The sequence below is a fragment of the Vulpes vulpes genome, chromosome 16, assembly GCF_048418805.1.
Source record: "Vulpes vulpes isolate BD-2025 chromosome 16, VulVul3, whole genome shotgun sequence".
In the NCBI taxonomy this organism is placed as follows: domain Eukaryota; kingdom Metazoa; phylum Chordata; class Mammalia; order Carnivora; family Canidae; genus Vulpes; species Vulpes vulpes.
Window position 1 is genome coordinate 6,149,594 of NC_132795.1, and position 14,064 is coordinate 6,163,657.

Sequence of the window (14,064 nt, forward strand, 5' to 3'; positions counted from 1 at the left end):
CCCGCCTCCGCTAGCCCGTGCCCCCGGGGTCCCGCCCCCAGCCCCGCCCCCGCCCGCGCCCCCGGGGTCCCGCAGTCCCGCCCCCGCCCGCGCCCCCGGGGTCCCGCCCCCCAGCCCCGCCTCCGCCCGCGCCCCCGGGGCTCCCCCGCCCCCCGCAGCCCGGGCCCCGCGTCGCCAACCCCTCGCCCGGCCGGCACTCGGCGGCTGGCGGGCGGCGCGGGCCCCGGAGGCTCGGGCGGGGGCGCGCCGGGGGCGTCGCCACCCCCCGGACGGGCGAGGCGCCCCGAGGGCCCCGCGGTGGCCGGGGCGGGGGGCGGGCCGGCTCCCCCCGCGCCCCCTCCCCGCGCCCGCGTCCCCGCCCCCCCCGCCGGGCGCCCGGCCGGATGGGCTGCACCGTGAGCCTGGTGTGCTGCGAGGCGCTGGAGCCCGGGCCCCCCTGCGGCCCCCAGCCCCCGGGGAGCCCCCCGGCCCCGGCCGAGCGCCGGGAGCCCGGGGCCTCGGTCCGCGCCGAGAGCGGGCGGCCGCCGCGTCAGGTAGGGCGCCGCGGGGCGGCGGGGGGGCGGGAGGCGGTGGCGGGCAGAGCCGGCTCACCTGAGACAGGTAGGGAGCCGGGAGCCGGGAGCCGGGAGCCGCGCCGGGAAGCCGGCAGCCCGCAGCGGGGAGGGGCGGCCCCGAGCTGGGCCTGGGCCGAGGCCGGTCCTGGGCCTCTGGTGGCCTTGGGAGGAGGCGCCCGTGGGACGCGACTCGCCCCTCGCGAGGGCAAGCGGTTCAGGTGAGGTGTAGGAGCCGCCCAGGTAGGGCCCGGAGTGCTGCGGTGGGGGGCGCTGAAAGGACGGACCTCCCCCGAGCTGGTCCCGAGTTGACGGTGTGTCCCAGGGTAGCCGCCGCGTTGTCACCCACCTCTGTAGGCAGGACGGAGGGGGCCCTCTGAACCCGGGAAGGCCCAAGCAGAGCAAGGACTGACCTGCAGGTGATGTGGGCAGCTGGCCCCTCCCCCTGCGTTCTCTGCCTCCAGTGGGTCTTGCAGGTGGGCAGCTGACCCAGAGGGTCGGAAAGGCAGGTGCTTGTTCCGGATGAGGCGTCTGTCGCGGAACCACTAGGCCTGGCATAGGTGTGGGCACTAGGTTTCTCCAAGGAGGAAGAGGAGGACAAGGAGACATTTGGGGCCACTAGGGGCTAGATAATCTTGCTCTGGGCTACCTGCTTAATCCCAACCTCCCTCCCTGTTTGGGAACTGGGACGGATGCAGCCTCCTCAGGTTTGTTTGCTGTGCAGGGTTTGGATTATAATGCCCGTGTCTTACGTGCCTCCACCTGGGGCACTCCGTGTTTGGGCAACTCAAAATGTACCCTAAGGCCGCATCCCAGCCCTTCTTCCCCATCACTGGGGCAGCCAGGAAGCCCGGTGTGTGTGTGTGTGTGTATGTGTGTGTGTGTGTGCATGCTGGTGACCCCTCCGTCTCCCTTGACCAGATGTCCCTCCAAGGCAGGATGACATTCCTGGTTATACCCCACATTGCCAGGGCTCCATTTACTGGGCTCCCGGTCCTTCCCAGCTCCCTAGCGCTGCTCATCACTGCGCTGGTTGATCATGCTGACGGACAGGCGTGGTGGGGCATAGCTGCTGCCCTAGCCCTTCTAGGGGGCGGTGGCCCATGTGTGATGCTGATGGGAGCCTGAGCCTAGCCTAGTGGGGTAGGGTGAGGCCTCGGGGTGTCAGCTGGGCATCCCGTATTATTGCTTCTTGGCCCTTGCAAAGGGGCAGAGGATCTGGAGAGTGAGAGTGACATCGCACAACCCCCCGATGGTCAGGCCCTTCCAGAGGTCATCAGGGCTTCTCCTCTGCCTCAGAGTCTCATGAACACTCCTCTGCCCTTGAAGGTTTCAGGCAGAAGTGAGTTCACAGTGTCCCTCCCTTATCTGTTCCTATCTCAGACCCTTTTTTTTTTTTTTTTAAGGTTTATTTATTTATGAGAGACACCGACTGAGAGAGAGAGGCAGAGACATAGGCAGAGGGAGAAGCAGGCTCCTCGCAGGGCATTCGATCCCCGATCCTGGGATCACGACCTGAGCCGAAGGCAGGCGCCAACCATTGAGCGACCCAGGTGTCCCTATCTCAGACCCTTCTTGACTTTATTTTCTCTGTCTCCCTACCTTCCGTGCTCCGGATGCAGGCAGCTGTGGGGCGGATGCCAGGTGGGCCATGTGAGGGTGGGTGGGGACAGGGGCTTCGAGGGAGGAAGAAGCCAGGGGCAGTGGAGGTGGGTGATCAAGGAGAAGGGAGAAGGAGGAGGAGAGGAGTGAGAGCGTGGGTGTGTGACAGCCACAGGGACAGGGATGGGAACAAGTGTCTGTCTGCATTCGGATGAGCTGGTTTCTGCGTGGCCTCTTGAGAGCGCCTGGCGCTCGCCTATGACTCACCCCCTCCTTTATCTGCAAGATGAAGCTCCATCCCAGTCCCAGCCCTCACCCACTGCTCCCCTGGCCCTGGCTCCAGGGTGGGGGGGATGCTGTTGCTGGCTGCTGTCTCCCCTCGCCGGGCCCCCCTCCCCTCATTTATACTGCAGCTCTCAGGAGACCAGGTGACCCAGGAGAGAACAGCCAGGCGGCCTAGTATTTCACTAGAGGAGGCGTTTACCACGTTCCTGTGGCGGATAAACATCTCTTGAGCTCTCAGCTCCCCTCAGGAGTCAGGGCTTAGAAGTTGCTCAGGCATCTGGGCTCCTAGCCAGGGCACTCCCATCGGCAGGCCTGCCACTGACATGCCACCATTGCTGCCATTGACCACGTTCCCCCGTCCTCCTCCAATACTTATGCTAAGCTTCTCCCCTTGGGCCACAGGCTCTACACCTCCTCCACCCACAGCTCTCCTTCTCTCCCCCCTGGGCAGCCCCTTCCCACCCAGGCCACATTGCCCCAGTCTCTGTCCCCCTGCATGCTGGCCCTAAGTCACTCCCCTAAGCAGGCTGTCCTCTGCTCAGACCACACTGCCCTCTTCTCTCTGGCGGCCTGCTTTGTCCTTCTAGGCCCTGTGGCCCACACTACTCTCCTCCTCTGTCTGGAATTTGTGGCCTGCTCCTCCTCTTTGCTCTGGGGAGGCCTGCCCACTTTGGTTGCCAGGTCTCAGAGCCCTGGATTTTTGGAGCTTGGAGGTGTAGGCCCTTCACCCCTTAGGTGGCCTCCTCACGGTCCCCTGATTGCCTGATGTTCTGAGCTCTCCTTTGGCAGCACACGTCAGCCTGCCAAGCTCAGGAGAAGGGAAGGTGGGGTTTGGCATCCCTCCTGAGCATTCCCGCCAAGCCTTCTCTGACCTGGGTGCCAAGGGGCCTGGAGGGCATCTCCAGGTGCCAGCCTCGCCTCCTCGCTTTCTGCCGTATCCCAAGACAAGTGGGTGCTTGTCAGATGGTGGCAGGAGCAGAGAGGAGGAGACTCTGGGTTGCTTCCGCCTCCTCTCTCGAAAAACCAGCCCCTCAGGTCAGTTGGTCTGGCTTCTGTCCAGTTGCCTAGAGCCCTGTTGAGTTTAGGAGTTCCCCAGAAGGCCAGATCCTGCAGCCTCCCCTGGGTTCCTATTGTGGGGTCCTACACCCCTGATGAAAGTTCTTTAATTCCCTCCACTATGGGTTTGATTACTTCCTTTTTCTCTCTAGTTATGTATAATCATAGACCATCAGAGTCAAAAAGGATCTTGGTTAGTGGTTCTGAACCTTTTGAGGTCACAGATCCCTTTAAGAATCTGATGAAAGCTATGGATGTTCTTGCTATGAAAATGTGCGTGGGCATGTGTACACACACACACACACACACACACACACACGTCATATACTCCTTCAAGCCCACCTATGGGCCCCATATGTCACAAATGAGCACACTGCAGCCCAGAGAGGAGACACGTGACGCCCATAGCCACAAAACAAGTGAGTGTCAGAGTCAGGACCGCAACCCAGGTGTCTTGACCCCCGATAAATGGAAGTTTTTTTTTTTTTCCAGAGGCCACTCTGCCTTCCCCAAAGGCTGCCTGCAATGGCCTGGCCATTTATTCAATAAGAATTTTTTTTGAGGACGAGGCGGGGAATTTGGGGATATTTATTACCTTAGCCTTTAATTGAGTTTTTCACTGTAGGTTAATGTATTTTCACAAATTTATTTTTATTGAGCTACATTTGACATTCCACATTGTGTAAGGTTAAGGTGTACTGTGAGGCCCGGTGATACATTTGTATGTTGCATCAATATGATATATTTATATGTTGCCATATGATTACCACTGTAGCCTCAGCTAAAACACTTCATTATCGTTCTTTTTTTTTTTTTTTTTTTGTAGTGGGAACAATTAAGATTTAGTTTCTTAGTCGACAAGTATTTTTGAGCACTTGATTTGAGCCAGGCATTGAGCTAGGAGCTGGAGACAGAGCAGGAAAAGCAGACAGAGGTGGTGTCAATCCAGCAGGACAGAGCACAAATGAATAGTTGCAAGAATAAATGCATTAATGGAAACAGTGCCGTGGGAGAGAAGTAAGGGTGTAATGGAAGCCAGTGGAGGGATCAGATTTAGACTGGGAAGGTGGAGGAAGTGGTATTTAATTAAGCAGGAAGACCAAGTGCAAGCAGAAGGGAGGGAAGAGAAGCATCCTAGATGGTGGGAACAGCACGCTTGAAGGTCCTCAGGCGAAGAGGTGTGAGCCCTTTTAGGATTTGATGGAGGCTTTTGACGGAGGCTTCCTCTGGCTGCTCCTGGCTCCCCATGAACCCTCCCATCCATGCAGTGTGGATGTGGATTGGGAAGGGTGGGAAGGGCAAAGCAAGGAGGCCTGCCTGGGGTAGGCAGTTACAGTCATCCAGGTGAGAGATGGTAATGATTTAGGTTAGAGAGGTGGTTGGCCATGGGGAGGGCTTAGGGAGTGAGGCTGAGCCTGATTCAGGTGGAGAAAGGACAAGGCCAAGAGGTGGAGATGGGCTGGAGATGGGTGGGAATGAAGCAGAGGGGTGTGTGTGAACCTGACTCCTCATCTTCCAAAGCTGGCAGCTGATAAGGCTTCATCAGGCACTGCTCCATTTCAGTTTAGTATTTTATAAATACGAAGCGTTTCCTAAATACAGAGAAGCACACAGACTTTTCCCAAACTGGACACACCAGGCATTAATTCCCCTGGGAGGGTTCTTCGGTCTCCCAACTTCTAACCACGTATATTTTTCTGTTATAGAGTTTCTTTTTTTTTTTTTTTTAAGATTTTATTTATTAATCATGAGAGACACAGAGAGAGAGGCAGAGACACAGGCAGAGGGAGAAGAGGCTCCATGCAGGGAGCTCGATGTGGGACTCAATCCTGGGGACCCGGGATCATACTCTGAGCCCAAGGCAGATGCTCAACCGCTGAGCCACCCAGGCGTCCCGTGTTATAGAGCTTCTTATAGACGGAGCCCATCGCGTGGGTTGTTTCGTGCCTGATTTCTTTTGCTCAACATTATGGTTGTGGATTTTATCTGTTGTCTTGTGCTTGCTTGTAGATGGCTCCTTCTCATTGCTGGCCAGTGTTCCACCATGTGAAGATACACAATTTACTTATCAGTTCTGCTATTGATAGGCATTTGGGTTGTTTCCGGGTTGGGGCTATTGGGAATAGTTCTTCTACGAACAGTTTTGGGCCAGTCTTTTGGTTCTGATTTCCGTTGGGTAGATTCATCCCTCTGTTTCGATGGGTGCCTCTGGAAGACCCCAGCATCTCAAGAATCAGAGGCAGCATTCTATAAAGGGAGCACTTCAGGCATTTGGGGGGGATGAGAGACAATTTGGGGAAAGGGAGAAGATTCTCTGGCTTCCTAGTACGTCCCTTTGCAGTAACTCTTCTCATCTTTCTCTCCCTCTCAAGGTGGGGCTCAGTGTAGGAGGGGAAGGGGGAAGAAGCTCTAGAGACTTGCACTGGAGTCGGGGTGGCTGGGAGTCAGCTGACCACGGCTCTCAGACGTACCTACTCCCTAGGGGCAGGTCTGGGTCCCTGGTGGATCAGGAGGGTGTGAAGCTGTGGATGGGGCTGTGCCCTCTGACTTTCCCTCCTTCCCCAAAGGGCAAGAAGCCAGCCACTGCCTCCCTGTTTGATGTATGAACTTGCCAAGGGCCCCTGGCACCAGGACAGAGCGTGGTGCCAAGGGCAGGCAAGCTACGGCAGCCCCCGGAGGGGCAGGGGCCTGTGGGTGGGAAGCAGAGGGTGCCATCTGCAAAGAAGCCAAGCGGTGGGGAGTAAAGGGAGCGCAGACAATGTCTAGGGTTCGGTCCCCTTGCTGATTATGCCAGCTTTGGCCTCTAAGTTGACTCTCTACCCACCAGAGCCCGGGTACTTTGGACCAGCCCTTCCCTCTTCCAGCCCGAGGAGTCCTCGCGCCCAGAGCAGAGGCTGGGTCTCTGAAGCCCACCCCAGGGATAGGGGATGAGGGACCTCAACTTTAGTGTCTCTTTCTGATCAAGGACGCGAGAGAGTCGGGGTGCTTCTGGTGATATTGCTTCACAAGTCTGTCTCCCCAGTGGGTCTGAGAGCCAGTGTTTTTAGATCAGAGCTCAGTTTTTGAGAATCTGGTGTCCTCGGTACCTAGCCGAGGATGGATGGGCTCCATCCTCCGACGGAAGGATGGCCGCTGTGAGCTTGGGGCAGGTAGAGGCCCCACAAGGCAGGAGAGCCCAGGGTGAGGGCCAGGCACAGGGGATGGCCGTGGGCAGGTGTGGCTGCTGCTGGGTGGGGCTGTCCTGCTTGGGAAGCTGACATGGGCATGGGGATGGGAGGGGAGTGAGGATGAGACCGCAGGGGTCCAGCTCAGCCCTAGTTGGAGGTTCACTGACGGAGGCCTTTTGGAGGTTTGGAGAGAGTGGAGGGGAGTAAGACTGTGATCCGCAGGGGCCAGCAGTGGGTGGCAGTCACTGGGAGGCCTAGGGAGTTGTCCTGTGGCCTCAGGGTGAGTAGCTCCTCTTGACATGCCTGCCAGCGCCCGCTTCTCAGGGACTTCTCAGTGTCCCCATCAAACCCCACCTCAGCCCGCTCCTCCTGGCACAGCTGAAGCCCAGGAGTTAAGAATGGCCTGGTGTGTCCTTAGGGCTGGCCCAATCCTCAAAGCCTTCTATCAAATGTTCCATGGACCCTGGGGCCATGTGTCATGTGCTTCTGCCCTGGTAGAAGCTTCTTGATTCTCCTTTGTCTATTCCCCTCTCAGCTCATCTGCCTTTCCACCCATCTGCTCCTCCCCTTTGGCCTGCCCACCCATCATCCCTGTGCCCACCACCACCTTCCCTCCCTCCCACTCACCTGCCCTCTGCCAAGTCCTGAGCACACACACTAGTCTTCCCTGTTTAGAGGCCTAGTTTGGGGGCAAGGGGGAGGGAAGAGAAGCCCAAACACATCATCTGGAGACAAGGTGCAGGAAGCCTGTATAAGCTGTCCCCTGGTTCAAGAACAGGGGGTGGCCTACTTTGCCTGGGGCAGTCTGGAAAGCCCTCCCAAAGGAGGTGACATTTTGACCTGGGTCCTACAAGGTGAGTAGGAGTTCACTGACACAGGGACGGGGGTGGGGGAGCTCAGGGGTCTGAAGGTGTGTGGTACCCTCAGGGCGCTGGAAGATAGGGTGGGAAGGGAGAGGCTGGATCAGAAGCTGGAAAAGAGGTGGGTCAGTGTGGGCAGGGCCTTGAATGCCAAGCTAAAGAGTTTGGACCTTAGACTTCTGTGGGTCATAGAAAGCCCCCAGAAGTTTGTGTGTGGGGAGGAGATGGAGTCTGCATCTTAGACTATCTCTGACACAGGATGGGGGGTGGATGATGGGCAGGTGTGGGGTGCCTGGAGCCAGTGACGGATCTTTCTCATGTGGCTGCACCGCATGGGGATGTGCAAATGCGTGTGTGCGTGTGTACGGGGGTCCCTTGGAAGCTGGTTCCCCTTCTTCGCCCCAGACTTCACTTCTCCCAACACTCTCCTCCCCCAACAGCCCAGCCGGAGCACTGTGGCCTGGCAGGCCAGGAGTTAAGCTGGGAACTCACCTGGAGGACACACAGCGGGCTCTCCGCCATGTCCCTTTGGCTCAGGTTTACCTGCTGCCCAGCCCAGAGAGCACTCCCACGGAGGCCGGGCAGGGGACAGGCCTGGCTTTGTCGGGACCCTGGGACCCTGCCCGCTAGGCCTGTTGGCTCTGCCCTGGAAGGGATGGAGGACGAGGAATGGCGGAGGCGGGGAGGGATGGAGATTGCAGGGACTGGGTGCTGCCAGGAGTCCCTTGGCTGACACCTCTGGCACACCCTAGTCACATGCCTGGCCGAGGGGGGGCCTCGGATGGCAAGACGTGGGCGGGGCTGGAAAGCGCTCCAGGGCCACCTTCTCCTTCCTCTTCTGCTCCCTGTGGTCTCAGAGCTCGCTGGTCCTTGGCCTGGGGTGGTGAGGTGCACCCCCCACCCCTTATGGGATCAGGACTTTCCCGAGGAGGCCACAGCCGGCTCTCCTCCTAGTGTCCCCTGGCTGTCACCTGGGCCGTCTTTCTCTCTCTCCATTTCCACTCGATTTTCTCTGCGTCCTTGTCTTGCCCACTCTTCAGGGGTTTCAATTCCTTTTTCTATCCTTTTTCTTTCCCCGGAGGCAGAAAGCAGGAGGGCTGGCCTGTCTCTCAAAGAGGAGGGAGTGAGGGGTAGTGGTTACACAGTGGACTTTGGGATTTAAACTGTTGTCACCCTTGGCTTTGCCACTTCGGGGCTGTGCATCGCCGAGCACATTACGTAACTTCTCTGTGCCTCGCTGCCCTTCAAAGCATTTAGAACGGTGTGGGGCATATCGATAGCATTTAAAGAAGGGTAGCTATTGTCGTTGGTGTTGTTATGGTTACTGAGCAGTTGTATGAGTCCGGGTCCTCCAAGAAACAAGATGGGATTAAATGTGTAAAGATTTTATTAGGGGAAATGCCGGAGTGAAAGGAAGGAGCCAGGGTAGGCTGGGAGGGCCTTCCGCTGGCCCTGTGCGTCTGACCCTGAGTGGAGGGGAGGCCGAGGCGGAGGGGCCCGGGCTGGACGGAAGCGTCCTCGACCTCTGTGTGCTCCGGAGCAAAGCCAGCAGGGAATCCATGAACCAAAGTTGGCCCGGAGCCTGTGTCTGCCAGGATCAAGGCTGCTTGAGAGCTGCCCCTGTGCTCTGGCAATGGGGGGCCCCTTCCGAGGCCTGGCCTCAGCGAGCACAGCGGTGGTTCCAAGGCGCACAGCTGCGGCCTTGGCCGGTCCTGGTCTGGTCAGCGGGAGGTCTCAAGGGTGTGTTCTTGGGGCTGCCAGGAGGCCTGGAGATCCAGGAGGAGGAGGAGGCCCCACATCCTGGGGGTCTGGGGTGCACTGGGGGGTGGGTGGGTGGAGGGGAGTGACCCCTTGATGTGGGAGGAGGCAGCAGACTGGGCCCCAGGCGGTCCTGCTCCCTTCCAGGCCTGGGCCTGCTGGGCCTGGCCTCGGGCTGACTCCTGGCTGTAGAGTTAATGTCCTGGTCACATCAACTGGTGTGCTCCTGCCCGGGCAGAGGGACGACCCACTTGGCCTTTGGGATTGGCCCTCTGTTCACCTCCCCGCCTTTCCTCTGTGCTTGGGGTGTCTCAGTGTGGAGGGGTAAACTGAGGCATGGGTGCACCAGGCCAGTGAGAGCCTCCCCAGGGGCATCTAGGACCCTGTGTCATGCTGTTCTCCTCTTCCACCCTGAACAGAGCCATCCATCTCGGAGTGCATCCTGGGAGGATGGGCAGCACGACGCTACCCCTGACACTACCCTTGGGCGTCCTCTGGGGCTGGCCAGAGCACGGGGCAGGGGTGCGAGAGCAGGTGCCAAGCTGCGGCACCATTAGGGGAATGAAATTGGAGCAGGAGCAAGGGCTTCTGGGCACTGAGCTGAGGCCATCTGTGGGCGGTCGGAGCAGGCCCAGCGTGGCCAGACCGCACCCCCCTCCGCCGCCCCATGGGCTCCCCACCATGGCCGCTGCTGGCAGGCTGCAGTGAGATGTGCGAGCCACCCAGAGCCACCCAGACGGCCTCTTGAACCCCAGCCACTCAATATGCTAAGCAGGGCTAATTTATTCCTTTGCTTCTTAATGGAATTGCACAAAGCAGCAGGGGGTGAGTGAGCTGGAGGTGGGGGGGGGGGGTGTTCTCTGGGCTTCTGCATTCTGAGGCAAGACCCCTGGGCTCCCTGTGGGACTCAACACTGTTTCTTCCCAGGCCTCAGGCCTCCTCCTCCCAAGCCGTGTTGTGGAGGGCGCAGGCATCAGGGGACGGCAGCTGGATGAATCCTTGCTCACTACCACTTAGCAGGGTGCCCTGGAAATGCTACTTCACGCCTCTGAGCCTTCACTTCCTACCTGTAAAATGGGAGCACACCCCCCCCACCCCCCCGGCTGTTATGCGGAGCCAGCCCCATGGTACACGCCAAGCCCTGGGACACAGTGGGTAGGCAGCACCGTGCCAGCCCGTCCACACTCTGTTCTTGTTGGCATCTCCTGTCTTTCTTTTGTCACCCTCTGCGGTCCTGAGTCCTAGGGTCAGCTGAGGATGGCTGTTGGGGGAGGAGGCCATTCTGGGAGCTCTGCTCTGAGGTTACAGGGATTGGGGACGGGGATGAGGCAGGGGAGCTCCTAACACTGCCGTGCTGAAACGAGGGAGTGTTTGTGGTCGAAAAGCGTGGACCCAGGGCTTGGGCTGCTCTGGTCACAGATCTGGGCTCGGCCACTGACGACTTGGTGAGCTCCGTTTCCTCATCTGGGATATGGGAATCACAGCACCTACGTTGCAGGGTTAGCCAGGAGATTGAGGGGGCTGATGCAGGTCAAGCTCCTAGCACGTCGGAAGTAGGCCCCCAATAAACAGTAGTCTCCTTCCTCCCCGGGGAAGGAGGCTTTGAGATCATCTGGTTGACCCCTTCACTCGCTGGCTGGAAGCCTCACCTGGGCACTCCTCTCAGAAAGTAGAAAGTGGAGGTAGGAATGGGGGAGAGCCCCGGGCTTGGGGGTCTCTGACTTGTCTGGCAGGTCAGAGGTCGCTTGGCAATAATGATAATAAATGCCCTCAAAAAGAGCCTCACGTGATGCTCACGACAACCCTGACCAGTGTTGTGAGCAGGCTTCGTTACCCTAGTTCACAGATGGGGAAGTTGAGGCCCTGGGGGGTGACTTGTCAACAGCCCTGCTGCTTTAGCATAGTTAGGATGCAAGCCAGGTCTTAGGGTTCCCGGCTCACCGCACGTGGCCTCTCTCCTCCTCACCCATTCTTCTGAGCAGCACGGCCCCCCCACAGGACGTGGAGGGTGTGCAGTAGGAGCAAAGGGAGAGGTTCCCCTTGTTCCCACTGGACTCCTTGGAGAAGAAGCTGTTTTCTCGCTTGAGTGGTCAGTTCTCCTGGGGACCCCGGCCTGGCCTTCAGCCCTAAAGAAGGTATCCACCCTTGTCCCAGCCAGACCCAGGCTGCATAGGGAAGGGGGAAGGAAGATGGGGTGATCTGTGGCCTCCCCACAATCTTTGGGGATAGGGTGGGGTTAGGCCTGTTGCCCCCTCACTTAGGCTGGACAAGGAAGCCCAGCGACCCCTCTCTCGAAGCCTCCAGCAGGTTAGTACCTCTGACTGCCTCCTCCAGGAAGCCACGTCTGGCCCTGGCTTTCCCCCTGAGCCCCACCCCACCCTACCTCCCCCTCCCGCTGAGCTCTTCTGTGGCCTCTGTGGCTGTGAGAACCGCCCCCATTTTGCTTCCCAGACCCACTAATGGGCATATGCAGCTCTGGGGGTGCCCTTTCCCCCTCTCCCCCCATTTATCTCCCGCTCTGGGAGCCAGAGGCCCTGTGTGAAGGTCTTTGTGTGGCTTTGAGCTCCCAAGGCTGGGCAGGGGGACAAAAAGACACCCCTCTCTCCCCTCTCCATTGTCCCTTCTCTTCCCGGGTGGCTGTGCGTGTGCGTGGGTGCGTGTGTGTGTGTGTGTGTGTGTGTGTGCATGCACTCGTGTGCGTGCACTCACGTCCGTGCCTGAGCTTGGCGGCTTTCCGCTTTCCCATGTAACTGGGGGGCAGGGAGGAGCCTTGGAAGGAGTCAGGGATGCCGATGGTCCTGGCGCCTCTACTCCAAGGCTGAGAGGCCCTGGTGGGTGGAAGGAGACTGGGTGCTTTTGAGGAGGGCGATTGGGCCCGGGGTGTGTGGAGTGAGGACAAGACTGTCCCCAGGACCGGGTGCTGCGCCCCCACCCCCACCTCTACCCAGCTCTCAATTCTCTTGTCGTTCTGTCTCTTTGCCAGTCTGTCTCTCCTCTCCCTGCCCTGCCCCTTGTCCGTCCTCCCAGCTCGCTCCATCCGTGGCCGTCCCTCATTCTTAGCCTGGCCTCTGCCTCCTTTGGCACTGCCCCCTGGCACCGGGTAGAGTCAAGCAGACCCCGTCCCTGCCCCGTGGTGCCAGTTCCAGGGAGGCCCTGTCCCCTACTGCCATCCCAGGATCCCAGCCTTTCCTGGACTTTTCCAACTCAGCCCTCCCTGGCCCTGACTCCTTGCTCCGGAGGGAGGGCCTCCTCCTGCCCCTCCCTCAGTCCTCGGGTGTCTCCTCTCTGGGGTGCCATTTCCGCAGCCGCAGCCCTGGCTCCCCTTTACCCTGGCCAACCTGATGCTGATGACCCCACAGTCTAGAATAACTCTGGGTGGCTGGCTGCCTGCTGGGGCCTGGCTAAAAATAGGCCCACGCTTGGGGTGTTTTCAGGGCAGTCTGGGGCAGAGGCAGGGTCATCCCTACAGGTCCCTCATGGTCTCCTTGGGGGGCACACTCTGCTGGGGCCTTGGGGCCTCCCCACCATCCTGCTGCAGCCCGAAGCCCGGTTGGAGGGCCATGGGGCCCAGCGACACCCGGGAGGGACTTTCTGGTGCTGGTGGGTGACACATGAGCAGAAAGACCTGAACCGAGGGCTGGGATCAACCCAGGATTCCTAGCTGGTGAGTGTCAATGGCCAGGACTTGAACCCAAGTCGAGACTCTCAGACTGGAGGTGTAGACACTCCAGCTTTAGATAGTTTTGTTGCACGAAGGTTGGGAATTCACCTTCCTAGCTCTGCGCTTCTCTTGCTTTGGACCTTGAGCAGTGACTCAACCTCTTTGCACAGGAGCTTTTCCCGCCTGTGAGATGGGCCTTCCGCCTCCTGGGGCTTCTGCTTGGTGCATCTCTGCTGGGTCAGTGGTTGGCAGAGCTCCAGGGGGACTGGTGAGCTTGTAGACAGGCCCCCAGGCCCTGGACCCTCGTCTCTTCCTGGCCGCTTGGGTCCCTCCCTGTGTCTGGGTCTCCATGTCATCTGGTCTCCAGATCGCTCCCATCGTGGGCTCTGGGGACCCTGAGGGGCATGCAGAGCTTCTTGGGGCGGAGAGCCTGGCCTGCTGCCAGCCTGTGCAGAGCGGGTGAAGGGGCAGGTATGCCCCAGGGCCTAGTGAGGGCCTCAGTCTGGGCTCTGTCCTTTTTTTTTTTTTTTTTTAAGATTATTTATTTATAAGAGAAAGAGAGAGCACGAGCAGAGTGGAGAAGAGAGGGAGAAGCCGACTCCCCGCGGAGCTGGGAGCCCGACTTGGGGCTCCATCCCAGGACCCCAGGATTGTGACCTGAGCTGAAGGCAGACACTTAACCACCGGAGCCATCCAGGCGCCCCTGGGCTCTGTATTTTTAAATGAATTCCCAACAGCTTTTTGGTTTGCTGGTTTTCTGAATATTCTTTGAATGAGTGAACGAATCTGTGGCCTTCTGTTCCTGTCTCTTGGATGCGCTTTCTTCTCCGGTCTCTGTCAATAACTTTATCCTCAGGTTTTCTCCCTGCGCGCCACCTGCTTCCCCCAAGTGGCTCTGCGGCTCTACTGCTTGGCTGTTAAGCTTTCCCCTGATGCCTGCAGCCTGGGGTTTTGGCTTATGTTTCAAGTGGGACCCTAAGGGGTAGGTGGTTGGCTCTGAGGGTGGGAACGGGCCCACCCAGGGCTTCACTCTCGGGGACCTGGCCGGCCTGCTGCATCGGGGAGCCTCCCGTCTATACCTGGGTCCCTCCTCCTCCTGGGCCTGTCGGATCCCCAGAGAAGTC

General features: G+C 59.1%; 1 protein-coding gene across 2 annotated transcripts in view; it reads left to right on the forward strand.

Annotated features, from left to right (window-relative positions):
* The first annotated feature begins 398 nt into the window (after window positions 1-398).
* The window catches only part of TNS1 (tensin 1), a 229,696-nt gene continuing 216,030 nt past the window's right edge, over window positions 399-14,064 (forward strand). The window contains exon 1 of one of the 2 annotated variants that reach the window (XM_072741836.1): window positions 399-533. The gene's annotated coding sequence lies outside the window, so the exon portion shown is untranslated. The remainder of the gene's footprint in view (window positions 534-14,064) is intronic. The other variant, XM_072741842.1, reaches the window with a different exon arrangement.